Genomic DNA, 18,757 nt, shown 5'->3' on the forward strand with positions numbered 1-18,757 from the left:
ATGGGGTTCCACATACATGCGCCTCCTCTATGACCGGGTCTATTCCCCTCTATACAAATTCAATGTGACAAGATCTGACCTGTGTTTGGAGTGTATTGAGCATAAGTTGTCCATGTGCTACCTTGACTGCATGAAGTCTGACTGGGTAATTGTGATATTTCTCCACCTGTCCAAACATGCTGTTTCTTTGATCACGCAGGCAATCTTCCTTAAAAAAAAACGTACAAGCATGTCCTAGACAAGATAAGGCGTGTAAGTACGCAAACATTGTTGGAATATAACAAGGGGTGCTTTGGTTGTGAGGTACATGTGATTGCCCGTTGTAAGCGTTGAAACATGAAAAGAACACGAGGCCAGTTTGTTTACTGCCATTTTGTTAAATGTCTCAACCTGCCATTAAATGTTAAATTTCTCAACCTGCCATTAAAGAAAATGGCAGGTTGAGACATTGTTCTCTACTTAGAGAATGTCACACCCTGACCATAGTTTGCTTTGTATGTTTCTATGTTTTGTTTGGTCAGGGTGTGATCTGAGTGGGCATTCTATGTTACGTGTCTAGTTTGTCTATTTCTATGTTTGGCCTGATATGGTTCTCAATCAGAGGCAGGTGTTAGTCATTGTCTCTGATTGGGAACCATATTTAGGTATTGGGTTTTGTGGGTGATTGTATTGGGTATTGGGTATTGGGTTTTGTGGGTGATTGTTCCTGTTTCTGTGTTTGCACCAGATAGGGCTGTTTAGGGTTTCGCACGTTTATTGTTTTGTTAGTCTATTCATGTATAGTTTTCTTTATTAAAGAACCATGAATAGAAACCACGCTGCATTTTGGTCCGCCTCTCCTTCAACTCGAGAAAACTGTTACAGAGACAGTCATAATGGTTATAACCTGATGATGTTGCATCATTGGATCAATAAATTACAGGATTTGAATTGAACTGAAACCAAAGGGCAGTCACCCTCTTTCATTATGTACTTCAAGTTCAAACCATTTTATGTTTCAAGAATTGCCACTGACTCAGGACTGATGTATGGGGAATTCTCCGACAACCACAACACTTCCCTCAGTCTGCAGTAGTGAAAGGCTAAGCACTTACAACTGCCAAGTTGTAAATGCCAGTACTGTATAACGTATGGAGTAAGATCGTTGTTGCCCTTTTGGGAAAATGCCCCATTGATTATCAGCATGACGCACTCTGTGTGTCCCAAATAGCACCCTATTTCCTATGTAGTGCACTATTTTTGTCCATTACCTATTGAATAGGGTGCCATTTGGGACATAGACCAATGCAGAACATGGCACTTTCTACACTTCCTGTGTGGGATGAGAGTGTGGGATGAACTGATAAGAGTGCCCGGATATAATAGGAACAATCATTGCAGTACAGTACTTTTAGAACTTTGATAAGAAGGGTTTGTTTGGGATTTTTTTACTTAAAGAGGAATGTTTTTTTTTAATGATCACAGGGATGGACATTGCTTGGAAGTTTCGTCTTGATTAGCTCCTACTTCTTCTTCGTTGGGGTTTTAGGGCAGTGTGCATACCAGTATTAGGTACATTAACGCCACCTACTGGGCTGGGGTGTGATGACACCATGGAGGTGTTCTAGATTCTGCACTCAAGTGTACATGATTGGAGGAAGGAATTTATTTTTAAGTGCATTACCGTTTTTTTCAGGACAGCTTTTGATTAAGTTGGAGAGGTTGAAGCTAATTCTCAGGGTTGAGATTGTTCTTCTGAGCATTTGCCTTTGATGTTCATAGGTTAGAGAGTGAAGGAGGACCTGATCTGTAGTTTCTACTACAGGACAGTTGGGACGTTAACCTGTTTTGTGTTTTCCTATCTTTTGGCATGAGTGAATGAGGCCATTGAGTCGTATTCCTAGACGGGTGATTATGGTTTCTCATCGTGTCGAGAGTTATTTGTGGTTATTGCTGATTGAAACCAGTGGGTGGATGGAGTATGTATTCCTTCCTTTTCCCCCTTCTGTCCATTCCTTTAGTCATTTGTCTGTTATTTTGATTCTGATGAGTGACTTCATTACAGTTTTTGACTTTGGAACTATGATGTTGGTGTTGTCATCTGCCATCTGGTTCCCAGGCAACCCCACGTGAGCTGGGAAAGTTGGACTGTTGACTGTTATGTCTTGGTGTAGAATCCTGTAGAATAGTTTTTTGTTTCTGGGTGAACTGTATGTATGGGATAGAGATTCTGAGATGTGTCTTGTCACCGAGTCCTTGTAGCCGTCTGTGTCTGTGTGTGTTGTGACGTGATATTGTGACATACCATGCTGTCAGCGGTCCTACAGCCCCTTTATCCTCTCCTTCCTGAATTATCTACAGTAGGCTAAAATCTACTTATCAGGGTGTAAAAAAAACGATATATTTGTGGCATCTGGCTTGTTTAATATAAGGAATTTGATGTATAGCATTTACTTTTACTCAAGTATGACAATTGAGTATTTTTTCCCCCACTGTACTTACAGAAAGTACATTTTAAACCAGATACTTATAGAATTTTACTCAAGTAGCATTTTACTGGGTGACTTTCACTTTTACTTGAGTCATTTTCTATTAAGGTATCTTTACTTTTACTCAAGTATGACAATTGCATTGGTTAAACACCAGCCGAAAATAGAGCCCAGACTGTTGAATGCCCGATGTGACATTCAACATCTGGCAGAAAAATGATTCTTTCATCCTGATTTTTCAGGTTGTTACTCGCTCATAACCATTTCACAAATGTTACTCCGAAGTAGAGGTGCGTTCAAGTCAAAACAACGCTTTCTTCAGCCAGCAATAACTGTCACAGCAGCTGCTGCCTGGTGTGCCTGCTCGGAACAAGGTTGTGGGAAACATCTACAATGGTTGAGAAACAGAAGGGATAGAGAGGAGAGGAAGTGAGGGATAACGTGAAATATTGAAGGGGAAAACAAGAGGAAGGATGACAACAACCTGGCTTTGTGATTCTGAAATGGATTCTGAACTTGTTACCCAGTCAGACATCATCAAAAGCATAACTACGGGAAACCTCACAGAGAGGGACGTGTCTTGGCAATATTATGTGAGATGGCATGGCTTCTAAGAAAGATCAACTTAACTAAGTCATGCGGTTTGTATTCTTTAATGACATCATAGGACTCTGCCCATAAACGTTTCAACTACTACAGGCAGTGGGGACAGTGTGTGTTGTTATAACACGTTTGTTCAGTGTTATTCAAAAGTGATCCTACACTCCATGTATCCAATTGCAAATGATCTGTATTGCAGAAGGGGAAGGTTATTGTCAAAGTGCAGGTAAAAAAAAAAATAATAATTCTTGCAATTTGTCTTCCAACCACTTTCTCTTTGGGGCACAATATACACACTTAAATATAATATTCTAAACTCCCACACTACTTGGAGAATGCACTGTCGAGACTAGAGAATAGGCTAGCTACTCTATGCTGTCTGGCAGTGATTCTCACAAATCATTACAGCAACTGCTCTAGGCAGGGTAGCCTAGTGGTTAGAGCGTTGGGCTAGTAACCAGAAGTTCAAACCCCCCGGGCTGACAAGATACAAATCTGTTGTTCTCCCCCTGAACAGGTAGTTAACCCACTGTTCCTCGGCAGTCATTGAAAATAAGAATTTGTTCTTAACTGACTTGCCTGGTTAAATAAAGGTAAAATAAAAAAACTGAGTACAAATGAGATGCTACAATTTGCACGATGCGTATGGTATGTATTCATTTTTGGATGTCCACCATCCATTTCGTAAGATACGTTAACAATTTGCTAAATGTATGATGTGTTATGAATTTTGTCTTATGTGACCATACCAAATATAATTTAATGTAATCATTTGAGTGTCCGGATTTACATTTACTATGTAATGTCTAGTGTATGAGACCAGGCAGAAAGTGTCGCGGGGGTAGCAATAATTATGCGAGTTCGTTGAGGGCTGCTCAGGTTATTTGACTTGTGGGAAAGATTTGATAGTCACTTGAAAAAGAAGACAACCAATTCTGCATTTGAACATTTGATCTTTCATCTACTCCGGTTCTCTACGTACGATTAACCTACTACCTCCTGTTGCTTGTCCTGTTGTGCACATTATCTTCAAGGGTTCAACCTGGACACGCGGTCCCCTGTCGTCAAGGAAGGAAAGACCCTGGGAAGTCTCTTTGGGTTCTCGGTGGCACTTCACAAACAGATGGTGGGAGAGAAAAGATACCTGTAGGTGTTGTCAAATGTTTGATTTATCAATTTTGCTGTTCTAGAATATGCACAGGCAAGATAGGGGGAAATAATATGGCATTGCACCTGTGGATGTCAAACTCCCCAATTTGGGGTATTATCAAGAGTAAAGCAGCATACTGTAAATGATGGTGCATTGTGGGGAAATGTTGTGGTTCGGGGAAAGAATTGCTTTATTTCAAATGGTACTGTAATTCCACCCCACAGAATACAGTACCATACACTATGCTGTTATGTGTAAACACTTTCTGATCAGGCCCTACACCCAAGCAAGCCATCCTGCTTGCTTCTGTCCCCGCTCAGCCCAGTCAAAACTGTAATTACAGTAAAATACTATCTTCAAGATTACCTTCTCACCCCCCCCCTTTAATGATTTAGATAGCTTTTTTTTTCACCAATTTGTACAGTATAATAAATGTAAATGCATTGTACATTTTTATGCCATTGTACTGTGTGTCATTACACAGTACATTCTTTGATACCATATTTATTTTACAGTTGGTGTACTGTAATATGAAATACAGAATATTACTTGCCACTGAGCTGCCTGTAAGTTACTGTCAAAGTCCTGGCAACCCCTCAACAATGTAGGTTGTAGCTTCTCCGTGGTTCACATTCAGCAACAAACACTTCAATCTGTCTCGCTCTGAAAAACTGTTATATGCAGGCTTAATGTCACATTAGGATCTCAAATGCCTACTGGATCTTTACCAAGCTATAAACATTTGGCGGTTTGTACATTCATGCAATTTATAACATAAACCATGTACCATCATAAACATTTCAAAATAAATTGTATTCAACACATTTCCACGCATAGGCCTAAGCATGCACATGTAACAGGAACCTCCAAAAAAGATATTGTATTCCCCATGCAAGGTGTGGCATGTCTCAACTACACAATAATCATGACTCACAGTCTGACAGAGTAGGCTAGGCTCAACCAGCTCATGGAGGTGGGTGACCATTCATGATTATCACGTTTCAGGTAAGACCCAGATGCAGACCAGACAGTGTCAAAGAAACAAAAGTTTATTACTAGTACAGGGACAGGCAAACGACAGGTCATGGGCAGACAGAGGTCAGTCATCCAGATAGGGTGCAAAAGGTTGAGAACTGAAGGCAGTCTCAGGATCAGAGCAGGCAGGGGTCAGTAAATCCAGTGTGGTGTGGCAAGGGACAGAACGGCAGGCGAGCTGTTTTCTAGTGACATTTATTTGGATACATCCACAACAATGAGCTAATGACGTGGGATTTCGCCTGGGGTAGAACCTGTGCTCACTCGTCAGGACACTGTTGTTCAGAGGAGCTAGCCAACAACACATCTAAAAAACAATCACTTCAAGCTGAAGCTGGAAAGGCTGCAAACTAGCTGCACTTTGTTTCATTTGACCTTTTTTCAATTGACATTTCTTTGTATATATCCATAAAAATTATGCCAGCTGATTCATGACTTCCGATGGCTGAGACACGTTCATTACTATGGGACAGCTGGAGAAAGAATTTGAATATTGAAACGATGTTGCAAATGTCGAATAACAGACAGCAAGGTTTATACATTTGCATTACATTTAAGTCATTTAGCAGACGCTCTTATCCAGAGCGACTTACAAATTGGTGAATTCACCTTCTGACATCAGTGGAACAGCCACTTTACAATAGTGCATCTAAATCATTTAAGGGGGGTGAGAAGGATTACTTATCCTATCCTAGGTATTCCTTGAAGAGGTGGGGTTTCAGGTGTCTCCGGAAGGTGGTGATTGACTCCGCTGTCCTGGCGTCGTGAGGGAGTTTGTTCCACCATTGGGGGGCCAGAGCAGCGAACAGTTTTGACTGGGCTGAGCGGGAACTGTACTTCCTCAGTGGTAGGGAGGCGAGCAGGCCAGAGGTGGATGAACGCAGTGCCCTTGTTTGGGTGTAGGGCCTGATCAGAGCCTGGAGGTACTGCGGTGCCATTCCCCTCACAGCTCCGTAGGCAAGCACCATGGTCTTGTAGCGGATGCGAGCTTCAACTGGAAGCCAGTGGAGAGAGCGGAGGAGCGGAGTGACGTGAGAGAACTTGGGAAGGTTGAACACCAGACGGGCTGCGGCGTTCTGGATGAGTTGTAGGGGTTTAATGGCACAGGCAGGGAGCCCAGCCAACAGCGAGTTGCAGTAATCCAGACGGGAGATGACAAGTGCCTGGATTAGGACCTGCGCCGCTTCCTGTGTGAGGCAGGGTCGTACTCTGCGGATGTTGTAGAGCATGAACCTACAGGAACGGGCCACCGCCTTGATGTTAGTTGAGAACGACAGGGTGTTGTCCAGGATCACGCCAAGGTTCTTAGCGCTCTGGGAGGAGGACACAATGGAGTTGTCAACCGTGATGGCGAGATCATGGAACGGGCAGTCCTTCCCCGGGAGGAAGAGCAGCTCCGTCTTGCCGAGGTTCAGCTTGAGGTGGTGATCCGTCATCCACACTGATATGTCTGCCAGACATGCAGAGATGCGATTCGCCACCTGGTCATCAGAAGGGGGAAAGGAGAAGATTAATTGTGTGTCGTCTGCATAGCAATGATAGGAGAGACCATGTGAGGTTATGACAGAGCCAAGTGACTTGGTGTATAGCGAGAACAGGAGAGGGCCTAGAACAGAGCCCTGGGGGACACCAGTGGTGAGAGCGCGTGGCGAGGAGACAGATTCTCGCCACGCCACCTGGTAGGAGCGACCTGTCAGGTAGGACGCAATCCAAGCGTGGGCCGCACCGGAGATGCCCAACTCGGAGAGGGTGGAGAGGAGGATCTGATGGTTCACAGTGTCGAAGGCAGCCGATAGGTCTAGAAGGATGAGAGCAGAGGAGAGAGAGTTAGCTTTAGCAGTGCGGAGCGCCTCCGTGATACAGAGAAGAGCAGTCTCAGTTGAATGACTAGTCTTGAAACCTGACTGATTTGGATCAAGAAGGTCATTCTGAGAGAGATAGCGGGAGAGCTGGCCAAGGACGGCACGTTCAAGAGTTTTGGAGAGAAAAGAAAGAAGGGATACTGGTCTGTAGTTGTTGACATCGGAGGGATCGAGTGTAGGTTTTTTCAGCAGGGGTGCAACTCTCGCTCTCTTGAAGACGGAAGGGACGTAGCCAGCGGTCAGGGATGAGTTGATGAGCGAGGTGAGGTAAGGGAGAAGGTCTCCGGAAATGGTCTGGAGAAGAGAGGAGGGGATAGGGTCAAGCGGGCAGGTTGTTGGGCGGCCGGCCGTCACAAGAAGCGAGATTTCATCTGGAGAGAGAGGGGAGAAAGAGGTCAGAGCGCAGGGTAGGGCAGTGTGAGCAGAACCAGCGGTGTCGTTTGACTTAGCAAACGAGGATCGGATGTCGTCGACCTTCTTTTCAAAATGGTTGACGAAGTCATCTGCAGAGAGGGAGGAGGGGGGAGGGGAGGAGGATTCAGGAGGGAGGAGAAGGTGGCAAAGAGCTTCCTAGGGTTAGAGGCAGATGCTTGGAATTTAGAGTGGAAGAAAGTGGCTTTAGCAGCAGAGACAGAGGAGGAAAATGTAGAGAGGAGGGAGTGAGAAAGGATGCCAGGTCCGCAGGGAGGCGAGTTTTCCTCCATTTCCGCTCGGCTGCCCGGAGCACTGTTCTGTGAGCTCGCAATGAGTCGTCGAGCCACGGAGCGGGAGGGGAGGACCGAGCCGGCCTGGAGGATAGGGGACATAGAGAGTCAAAGGATGCAGAAAGGGAAGAGAGGAGGGTTGAGGAGGCAGAATCAGGAGATAGGTTGGAGAAGGTATGAGCAGAGGGAAGAGATGATAGGATGGAAGAGGAGAGAGTAGCGGGGGAGAGAGAGCGAAGGTTGGGACGGCGCGATACCATCCGAGTAGGGGCAGTGTGGGAAGTGTTGGATGAGAGCGAGAGGGAAAAGGATACAAGGTAGTGGTCGGAGACTTGGAGGGGAGTTGCAATGAGGTTAGTGGAAGAACAGCATCTAGTAAAGATGAGGTCGAGCATATTGCCTGCCTTGTGAGTAGGGGGAAGGTGAGAGGGTGAGGTCAAAAGAGGAGAGGAGTGGAAAGAAGGAGGCAGAGAGGAATGAGTCAAAGGTAGACGTGGGGAGGTTAAAGTTGCCCAGGACTGTGAGAGGTGAGCCGTCCTCAGGAAAGGAGCTTATCAAGGCATCAAGCTCATTGATGAACTCTCCGAGGGAACCTGGAGGGCGATAAATGATAAGGATGTTAAGCTTGAAAGGGCTGGTAACTGTGACAGCATGGAATTCAAAGGAGGCGATAGACAGATGGGTAAGGGGAGAAAGAGAGAATGACCACTTGGGAGAGATGAGGATCCCGGTGCCACCACCCCGCTGACCAGAAGCTCTCGGTGTGTGCGAGAACACGTGGGTGGGCGAAGAGAGAGCAGTAGGAGTAGCAGTGTTGTCTGTGGTGATCCATGTTTCCGTCAGTGCCAAGAAGTCGAGGGACTGGAGGGAGGCATAGGCTGAGATGAACTCTGCTTTGTTGGCCGCAGATCGGCAGTTCCAGAGGCTACCGGAGACCTGGAACTCCACGTGGGTCGTGCGCGCTGGGACCACCAGATTAGGGTGGCCGCGGCCACGCGGTGTGGAGCGTTTGTATGGTCTGTGCAGAGAGGAGAGAACAGGGATAGATAGACACATAGTTGACAGGCTACAGAAGAGGCTACGCTAATGCAAAGGAGATTGGAATGACAAGTGGACTACACTTATTGAATGTTCAGAAAGTTAAGCTTACGTAGCAAGAATCTTATTGACTAAAATGATTGAAATGATACAGTACTGCTGGGGTAGGCTAGCTGGCAGTGGCTACGTTGTTGACTTTGTAGGCTAGCTGGCAGTGGCTGCGTTGTTGACACTACACTAATCAAGTCGTTCCGTCGAGTGTAATAGTTTCTACAGTGCTGCTATTCGGGGGCTAGCTGGCTAGCTAGCAGTGTTGATTACGTAATGTTACGTTAAAAGAACGCCAATAGCTGGCTAGCTAACCTAGAAAATCGCTCCAGACTACACAATTGTCTTAGATACAAAGACGGCTATGTAGCTAGCTAGCTACGATCAAACAAATCAAACCGTTGTACTGTAATGAAGTTAAATGAAAATGTGATACTACCTGTGGAGCGAGGCGGAATGTTGACCGGGTTGTTGAAGTTCAATTCGGAAGACGTTGGCTAGCTGTTGGCTAGCTAGCTAGCAGTAACTCCTACGTTAAGGACGACAAATAGCTGGCTAGCTAACCTCGGTAAATTAAGATAATCACTCTAAGTCTAGACACTCTAAACTACACAATTACCTTGGATACGAAGACAGCAAAGACAACTATGTAGCTAGCTAACACTACACTAATCGAGTCGTTGAGTGTAATAGTTTCTACAGTGCTAGTGGACGTTAGCTAGCTGCTGTGCTAGTGGACGTTAGCTAGCTGCTGGGCAGATAGCAGTGTAGACTACGTTAGGACGACGAAATACGATAATTACGCAATTATCTTTGATACGAAGACGGCTATGTAGCTAGCTAAGAAGAAATTGCTAAGATTAGACAAATCAAACCGTTGTACTATAATGAAATGTAATGAAAGGTTATACTACCTGCGGACCGAAGTGTAGATGCGACCGCTCGCTCCAACCCGGAACCGGAAACCGGAAACAAATCTCCTTGTTGAAAACTAATTGTGAGTCTAAAGGAAATGTGAGAATGTTTTATATACTTTATTTAGTGGAGATCAAGTTTATAAATTGCCTGGCTGTGCTGATGAGACAGTGGATTGCGCAGTCAGGTGGAACAGAGTAAACAGGCATTTTAATGTCATAGATTTAGCTGTTGGTAACCTTTGGAATAGACACCAGCTGGAATGCTGTTTTAACCAATCACCATTCAGGATTAGACCCACCAGTTGTATAACATAGCATATACTGTAAGTCTACCATTTTTCTCAGCGCTCCATGTCTGGAAGTTCAACTCCCTTGTGCTGATACTGAACTGTAGTTAAGCCTGCTTCCGTCGTGATAAAGCTTTCAAATTCAGTGAACATTGAGAACCTCATCTGAACTGGACAAGAGTTGACATTCAGGTCAAATGGAGGCTCCTTGAGAACCTTAAACACATTATGGCAGCTGAGCCTCTGTCTCTCTCTCTCTCTCTCTCTCCTCGCCTTCATTCCAACTAATTGAATGGAGCTCTTAATGGAAATCCATACGTAAACCCACAGGCATGTCAATGAACTGCACCATCTGACACAGATGAAAAGCAAATCAAATCATCTGCTGTAAAAGTGGATTTAGCAGACGGAATACTGTCTGTTTTAATTCAGGAGTGGGAAGTAGCTTATACGTGTTCGGACCAGCTGGACTCAAATGACAGATTTCTCAAGTCAGCTCTAATATTTTTTAATGACATGTTTTATACATATAGAATTACAAAGAAAATTATCAAAAGATTCAAAGACATCAAAGATATAAAACAAATATACAAAGACCAATACCACTTAAAAAAAAAACCTTTGCCTTTATCGCCCATCTAAAATGTATGTCCAGGTTAAAGATGTGGTGGTTTTAGTCAGGGACATACCGTTATACCCGTATGTCACCAGTCCTGTCATGTCAGGAAGTGCAGAGGAGGAAATCCCTTTGGTCCTTGACCCCAGGGGATGTGAATGGGAGTGATTTACAGAATCAAAGTGTTCCCTGTAGCCTGATTACGATTGAGGGATTGAAACGCTTGACCCTCAATGACTTCCTGTTTAATGGGTGATATTACTGATGTTAGCGTCAGCAGTCCTATCTCCATTTCACTTAATTGGTGGGTCTCAAAGTGGAGCGATTTGACAACTCTTCTGCTCTGTCACGTTCGTTGAATGGAGGAGACCAAAGTGCAGCATGAGATGAATACATCTTGTTTTAATGAAGAAACACTTAAACAAACTACAAAAACAAACATGACGCTAAGTATAGTGCTGACACTGGCAACTAACACATAGACATAGATAGTCACCCACAAAATACTCAAGGAATATGGCTGCCTAAATATGGTTCCCAATCAGAGACAGCAATAAACAGCTGCCTCTAATTGAGAACCAATCTAAGCAACCATAGACATACAAAAAACCCTAGACTGGCAACAACCCCATAAACATACAAAAACCGTAGACAGGACAAAACCATATAATCACCCATGTCACACCCTGACCTAACCAAAATAATAAAGAAAACAAATAACACTAAGGTCAGGGCGTGACATGCTCACGCTAATCTCATACATTTTGTCTAATTTCATTGTAATGAACGAAATACATGAATGATCTAAGATAAGACAAGCTGAGACAAAACCACCTCTATGCAGATGACACCATTCTGTACACATCTGGCCCTTCTTTGGACATTGTTTAAACAAACCTCCAAACGAGCTTCAATGCCTCCAACTGCTCTTAGACGCTAGTAAAACTAAATGCTCTTCAACCGATCGCTGCCCGCACCCGCCCGCCTGACTAGCATCACTACTCTGGACGGTTCTAACTTAGAATATGTGGACAACTACAAATACCTAGGTGTCTGGCGAGACTATAAACTCCCCTTCTCGACTCATATTAAACATCTCCAATCCAAAATTAAATCTAGAATCGGCTTCCTGTTTCGCAACAAAGCCTCCTTCACTCACGCTGCCAAACATACCCTTGTAAAACTGACAATCCTACCGATCTTCGACATCAGTGATGTCATTTACAAAATAACCTCCAACACTCTACTCAGCAAACTGGATGCAGTCTTTCACAGTGCCATCCGTCACCAAAGCCCTATATAACACCCACCAATGCGACCTGTATGCTCTCGTTGGCTGGCCCTCGCTACATATTCGTCGCCAGACCCACTGGCTCCAGGTAACCTATAAGTCTCTGCTAGGTAAATCTCCGCCTTATCTCAGCTCACTGGTCACCATAACCACAGCACACGCTCCAGCAGGTATATCTCACTGATCATCCCCAAAGCCAACACCTACTTTGGTCGCGTTTCCTTCCAATTCTCTGCTGCCAATGACTGAAACGAATAAGTTGGAGACTTATATCTTCCTCACTAACTTTAAGCATCAGCTATCTGTGCAGCTTACCGATCGCTGCAGCTGTACACAGCCCATCTGTAAATAGGCCATCCAACTACCTACCTCATCCCCATATTGTTTTATTTACTTTTTTGCTCTTTTGCACACCATTATTTCCAGTATTTCTACTTGCACATCATTATCTGCACATCTATCACTCTAGTGTTAATTTGCTAAATTGTAATTACTTGCTACTATGGCCTATTTATTGCCTTACCTCCTTACGCCATTTGCACACACTGTATACACACTGTATATAGACTTTTCCTATTGTGTTATTGACTGCACGTTTGTTTATTCCATGTGTAATTCTGTTGTTGTTGGTGTCACACTGCTTTGCTTTATCTTGGCCAGGTCGCAGTTGTAAATGAGAATTTGTTCTCAACTGGCCAACCTGGTTAAATAAATGTAAAATTATAAAAATTATCCATATTTGCATGCTGTTGAAACCTACCCATATTTGTTTTATGTTTTATGGCCTACTGTCCAGAAGTACCAGATAATTTCCCTAAAGTATAACATAGCAATTACAGCAATGAACATTTAAAACAGCTGACAGTCTTGGCATGAATTAACGGGCTAATGATCTTCATGATCCTAAGTGGTGTGACACTACACTAACATCGCTGTGTCAGGTGCTAATGACGGGGAACATGAGTGGCAGATGAGTGTTAAAGGGGCAGGTCACCTGTTTTTAAATTCACATTCATTATTTCCAGCACCATACTAGTGTCTTCCTTTCAAAATGGGGTAAAAAGTGGTGAAGTGCCCCTTTAATGTTCTGTGGGGGAACTGAAGAGATTCGAAAACTCACTCCAACAGGAAGCACCTGTCAAGTTAGTCTTAGTCCCAAGCTGCACCCTTGTCAAAAGTAGTGCACTACATAGGAAATGGTGTACCATTTGGGGTACAGTATAGTAACTCAAGAGGATAGACAGGGCTCCGGCTCTAAGTGTTACAGGAAGTAGACGGTTCTTGGTCGGATTTGCTGTATCAACCAGAACAGAAAGGGACAACTCATTGAAATGGCTGACATTGCTTGACTGTCTGCTGTGGAAGTAAATGTTCTTCACTTTCTCCCTGTTTCAATGGCACCTTTTTCGTGGCCTCTGGTTACTTTTACAGTATCAACCACAACAGAGAGAACGAGAGATAAAACGTCATACAGTTGGCTGATGTTGTTTGACTACTAGCCAATATGTCTACTGTGGGGTAAATATCCCAGGTTGCCTTTACAAAAAGGGATTTCTAACCTTTTTAAGGGTCTTTTAAAATAATGTTTAAATATTATTTTTATTTTTGTTGTTGTTGAATTTTTACCCCCAATTTCGTGGTATCCAATTGTTGTAGTAGCTACTATCTTGTCTCATCGCTACAACTCCCGTATGGGCTCGGGAGAGACAAAGGTTGAAAGACATGCGTCCTCCGATACACAACCTGCTTCTTAACACAGCGAACATCCAACCCGGAAGTCAGCCGCACCAATGTGCCGGAGGAAACACCGTGTACCTGGCAACCTTGGTTAGCGCACACTGCACCCATCCCGCCACAGGAGTCACTGGTGTGCGATGAGACAAGGACATCCCTACCAACCAAGCCCTCCCTAACCCGGACAACGCTAGGCCAATTGTGCGTTGCCCCACGGACCTCCCTGTTACGACAGAGCCTGGGCGCGAACCCAGAGTCTCTAAGGGTGCTGCAGTACAGCGCCCTTAACCACTGCGCCACCCGGGAGGCCGGTTAAATATTCTTGACATTCTTCTTTTACCGAGAGGCTCCCGAGTCTTTCAGTCTGTCGATTCCTAAATTTAATGAGAAATTGGATCTGAAGAGTCCTCCAGAGCTTTCTTTTCAACATGACACAACGTGAGAGACACACTGCCCCTTAGAAGGTGGGGAGTTCAGGTGGGGAGTTCAAAGGTTGTATTTGGCATGCCATGTTGGATTCCAGACTTCCACAGCAGTCAAACTGTCGATCTCACAGACATAACATCTTCCCATGGAGGAGTAATGTGACCCCCCCGCAAACTTCTTAGTCAATGAAAGCTTCATACCCACACTGTCAGCCCTCTTGTCGTGCAGACAAATCACCCATTTCCTTCATAGTAACCCATTCTTTCCGGTCTTTCTTGGCTGTGCTCTGTAACTGTCACGATCTGACCTTTATTTCCTTTGTTTTATCATTATTTAGTATGGTCAGGGCGTGAGTTGGGGTGGGCAGTCTATGTTTGTTTTTCTATGATTTGGGTATTTCTATGTTTCGGCCTAGTATGGTTCTCAATCAGATGCAGGTGTCATTAGTTGTCTCTGATTGAGAATCATACTTAGGTAGCCTGGGTTTCACTGTGTGTTTGTGGGTGATTGTTCCTGTCTCTGTGTTTGCACCAGATAGGACTGGTTTGGGTTTTCACGGTTCTTGTTTTTGTTAGTTTGTTCATGTGAAGTGCTTTATTAAACATGATTCAAAATAACCACTCTGCGCTTTGGTCCGCCTCTCCTTCAAGTCAAGAAAACCGTTACAGTAACAGACCTGAGTACTTTTTGAAATCATTTCAAATACTTTATCTGTGCTTGATTGACCTTGCCCCTTTGCCATGGAAACAATAGAAAATGCCCTCAACCCTGCCCATATGGCACTCCAGGAAGACTTAAGCACTCGTAAGTATTTGATAGATTTCAAATAGTGTTTGAACACAGGTCTGGACTGTAATCGGGGATCCTATCTTGTCCCACAACGCCATGAAGATGACTTCTGTGGAGGTTGAAGAACACATTTGGTCTAAATAATTAAATTCACCTGCTGCTATTGTACTTCGATATATTAGACCTCTTAATGCCCGGATTCCCATCAGTGATGTAATCCTGCAATAATTGGGAAAGTTTTTTTAAGCTCATGTTACTCTGGTGGATTTATAGTAATATCGTTGTGCTCATCAAATACCAGGATGTAGTTTTTGTAGGGATCCCATTGTGCTCCTACATCCCACCTGGTCTGTACCTCTGTACTAGCTGTTGTCTACTCATTGTTGGCCTATTCATTGTATTCACGTGTGGTCTGATGATTGTTTCATTGATTCATTCCGTCGAAATGTAGCCGACAGTATGTTAACATTTAAATCATGATTTCTTTTTGAGCATCATCAGACAATTGATCGTGGCCTGTCTTTGCGCAGAGTCTACTCTGACAATCCACTCCGGTGTTGTTATCTGTTTCTCTGGCTAACAGCCAAGTCCAGGGTCGAGTAACCTGACACTTTGATGTGATCAATTCCAGACTCTCAACACAGGGGGGCAGAATAAGCGGGGCTTCTTCCATGAACACTGTTGAACCTGCTGTTGATTTGACACCTCTGTGAGAGACCTGGTGCTACTTCGCACCATGTGATTTAGCCACCATGTGGCTTGTTGATTTTGCGCACTCAAGATATCTAGCTAGGACATTTTGATCTATTGTCATTTGAGGAGATAGGGCTAAAACAACCTTGGCATCTACATTTTGAGGGATTTCTCTTTGTGTGTGTGTGTGTGTGTGTACATCATGACAGATAGACAGAGACATGTAGTCAGGTTAATGGTTCTGACCGGCTGTAGTATTTGTTTTCAAGAGAGTCGATTCCGACAACAGGTAATTCCACATAATGAATGAGATAAACACGTCTGGCTTATGTTCCATTCTGGACTACAGGCGCGTCTGCTGTCCGACCTGATTTAGTCGGTCTATTAGTTAGCACAGGAGTTATGAAGAAGCCTTGGCTTGTTCGGCCTCTGCTTACAGTGGCTGCTCAATACTGTAACCTCATCACATGTCTGTCTCTTTTTGTTCATGTTTTTTTTTTTGGGGGGGGGACCCATGCATGCAAAGTTACAGCCAAAGGAGGATTGCATAAAATGTGAATTATTACTGTTTTAATAAACACACACTCAAAGAATATTTCTTTATTTTATTGTGTGTGTGGAAAATGTATTGTTGTTTCCTTGATATTGATCAAGTACATTTTCCATTTTTGGCGCAGATTCTCTCTCTGTATTGTCTCAAGATATCGGCATGTCAATCTTCAAAGCGTCCCCCGTTTATCCAACATCATTTGGAGGAGGCTTGAGTAGCTTGATGGCAACAGGCAGATGGGGTGTGTTACCCCATTTGAAAAAAAATCAATCTGGTCCTGAAAGCTGTGTGAAATAATGTGTTGCTGGAAACACTGCTGTGTGCTGCCTGTGTCTGTGAAAGCTACAGAACAATCTCTTTGAAGTGCGGACTGATGTCCTTTTCACTGCCACTTTTCTCTTCCATTTCCCTCTGTGATGTGATGGTGTGTGTGATATCTCTGGTTAGAGCTGTTCTGTCTGCCGAGACAAAACAGGACATGACACGTCGCCGTGTTTTCAGTTGGAGAGCGTGCTGCTTCAATGTTTACGATTGCAGCCTCATTAAAATTAAAAAAAGTGCATTTTGCCTGGACCTTTTTATTACTTTCTAATAAACACATTTACATGATTTTAGAATCTCTGTGAGGGTACAGATTGTAATCCAGTTGCTGTTTTAGACAGGTTTTGTTTCTGTGAAACAGATTGTTCTTGATCTAATGTCTTCAACAGTGTTGCTCTGTGCAGGAAACACTGAATCCACTGCAATGCCTGCAAGATGCAAATCCCATTGATTGTTCTGAATGTCTTTAGATGTGCCCTACAAGTTGACAGAAAGGTGCTATGTTTAGTTATGTGGATGCCTTCATGCCAGGGAGCATTATAGTGATCAGTGGTCCGTGTGGTCTCTCTCTGCGGGCAGTTCCACTTCCTTCTCTCTGTCAGGCCTAGCTGTCGCTGACAACCGTGCAGCAGGTCCCAGAGCTTATCAGCCACAGTGATCTTACATTGCCTTCTGTAGTCAGGCCACCCTCATGTTGCCAGTTGTATAGATACACATTCAAAGCTAGGCCTCAGTTTTCTCCCTCACAGTAGATAGATATATATATATATATATATATATATATATATATAACCCATGCCGTTTTCCCAAGACCGTGTTTGAAAAGACGTTTGAAAAGGCCAGGTCACGTAAGGTAGCTAATGCTAGTGCTAACATTTGGTTGATAACTATGAATTCTCGTACTACTTTGTGAGAGTGGAATCAGTTAATATTCTTTTTTTTCTTACCTTTATTTACCCAGGCAAGTCAGTTAAGAACACATTCTTATTTTCAATGACGGCCTGGGAACAGTGGGTTAACTGCCTGTTCAGGGGCAGAACTACAGATTTGTACCTTGTCAGCTCGGGGGTTTGAACTCACAACCTTCCGGTTACTAGTCCAACGTTCTAACCACTAGGCTACCCTGCCGCCCCAACAAGACAAGCATTCTGAATACTTTGTCCACCTGGCTATAGTCCTGGTATTCACCACAGAGTAAAACAAGTTTAGTGAGATGATTGAGATTCCAGTGTAAAATCACTTATTGGGAAGTTGGCAGAAGTGTGTGCCAGCACCCTCACCCTTGTGACACTTACAGATAGACTTTGCTTCACAACATTGAGAGTTCATTGAAGTGAGTCTCGAGCTACACATTGAAGTGCATTCAAACCCAGCAGAGCTTATGCCTTAAGAAGCACAACCCCTAAGAAAAAGACACGTCTTATTACTGTGTATGCCTTTTCACGATATCTAGTGTTCATGTAGATATCTTAGTCAATTATTTACTCGACTTTGCCAACTCTCCCCCCTGAGAGTTGTCAATGGTGACATTTGTACGGTGTGGGATGGTTCGGACTAGGAGGCGTGTGTGCACAGTAGGTCTATAGTACGTGTACTGTGACATATCTTCCTCTTTATCGCTGATTTCCCACCTCACCGCCAAAGGATTTGGTGAGATTCAGAGATAGTGAATAAGTGATTGTGACGTGTCTTAGCATGAGTTCCCATGCAGCCGAGGTAAAGCAGCTTAATCAGATACCCGTATGCTTCTTTCATTTCAGTCGCCCACAACGTTGCCTGCTGTAGCACAAGTGAATGCACTCTCGCCGTTTCTATTACATGAATGAGTGTGTTTGCTTAAGGGGTTTGGTAATATGCAATGGTGGAAAAAAGTACTCTATTGTCCCTTGTGTAAAAGTGAAGATACCTTAATAGAAAATGACTCAAGTAAAAGTGAAAGTCACCCAGTAAAATACTACTTAATTAAAAGTCTATAAGTATTTTGTTTTAAATATACGTAAGTATCAAAAGTAACTGGAATGACTAAAATGTACTTAAGTATAAAAAGTACAAGTATAAATCATTTCAAATTCCTCATCAAGCAAACCAGACGGCACAATTTTCTTGTTTCTTTTGTTATTGACGGATAGCCAGGGGTACACTCCAACACGCAGAAATAATTTACTGACAAAGCAGTGTTTAGTGAGTCTGCCAGATGAGCTGCAGTAGGGATGACCAGGGATGTTATC

The 18,757-nt window shown here is 43.7% G+C and overlaps 1 pseudogene; it reads left to right on the top strand.

The window, feature by feature from the left end:
* The window catches only part of LOC135554856 (uncharacterized), a 44,400-nt pseudogene that overhangs the window by 15,995 nt on the left and 9,648 nt on the right, over positions 1 to 18,757 (top strand).

This window comes from Oncorhynchus masou, chromosome 14 (genome assembly GCF_036934945.1).
Source record: "Oncorhynchus masou masou isolate Uvic2021 chromosome 14, UVic_Omas_1.1, whole genome shotgun sequence".
Classification (NCBI taxonomy): Eukaryota; Metazoa; Chordata; class Actinopteri; order Salmoniformes; family Salmonidae; genus Oncorhynchus; species Oncorhynchus masou.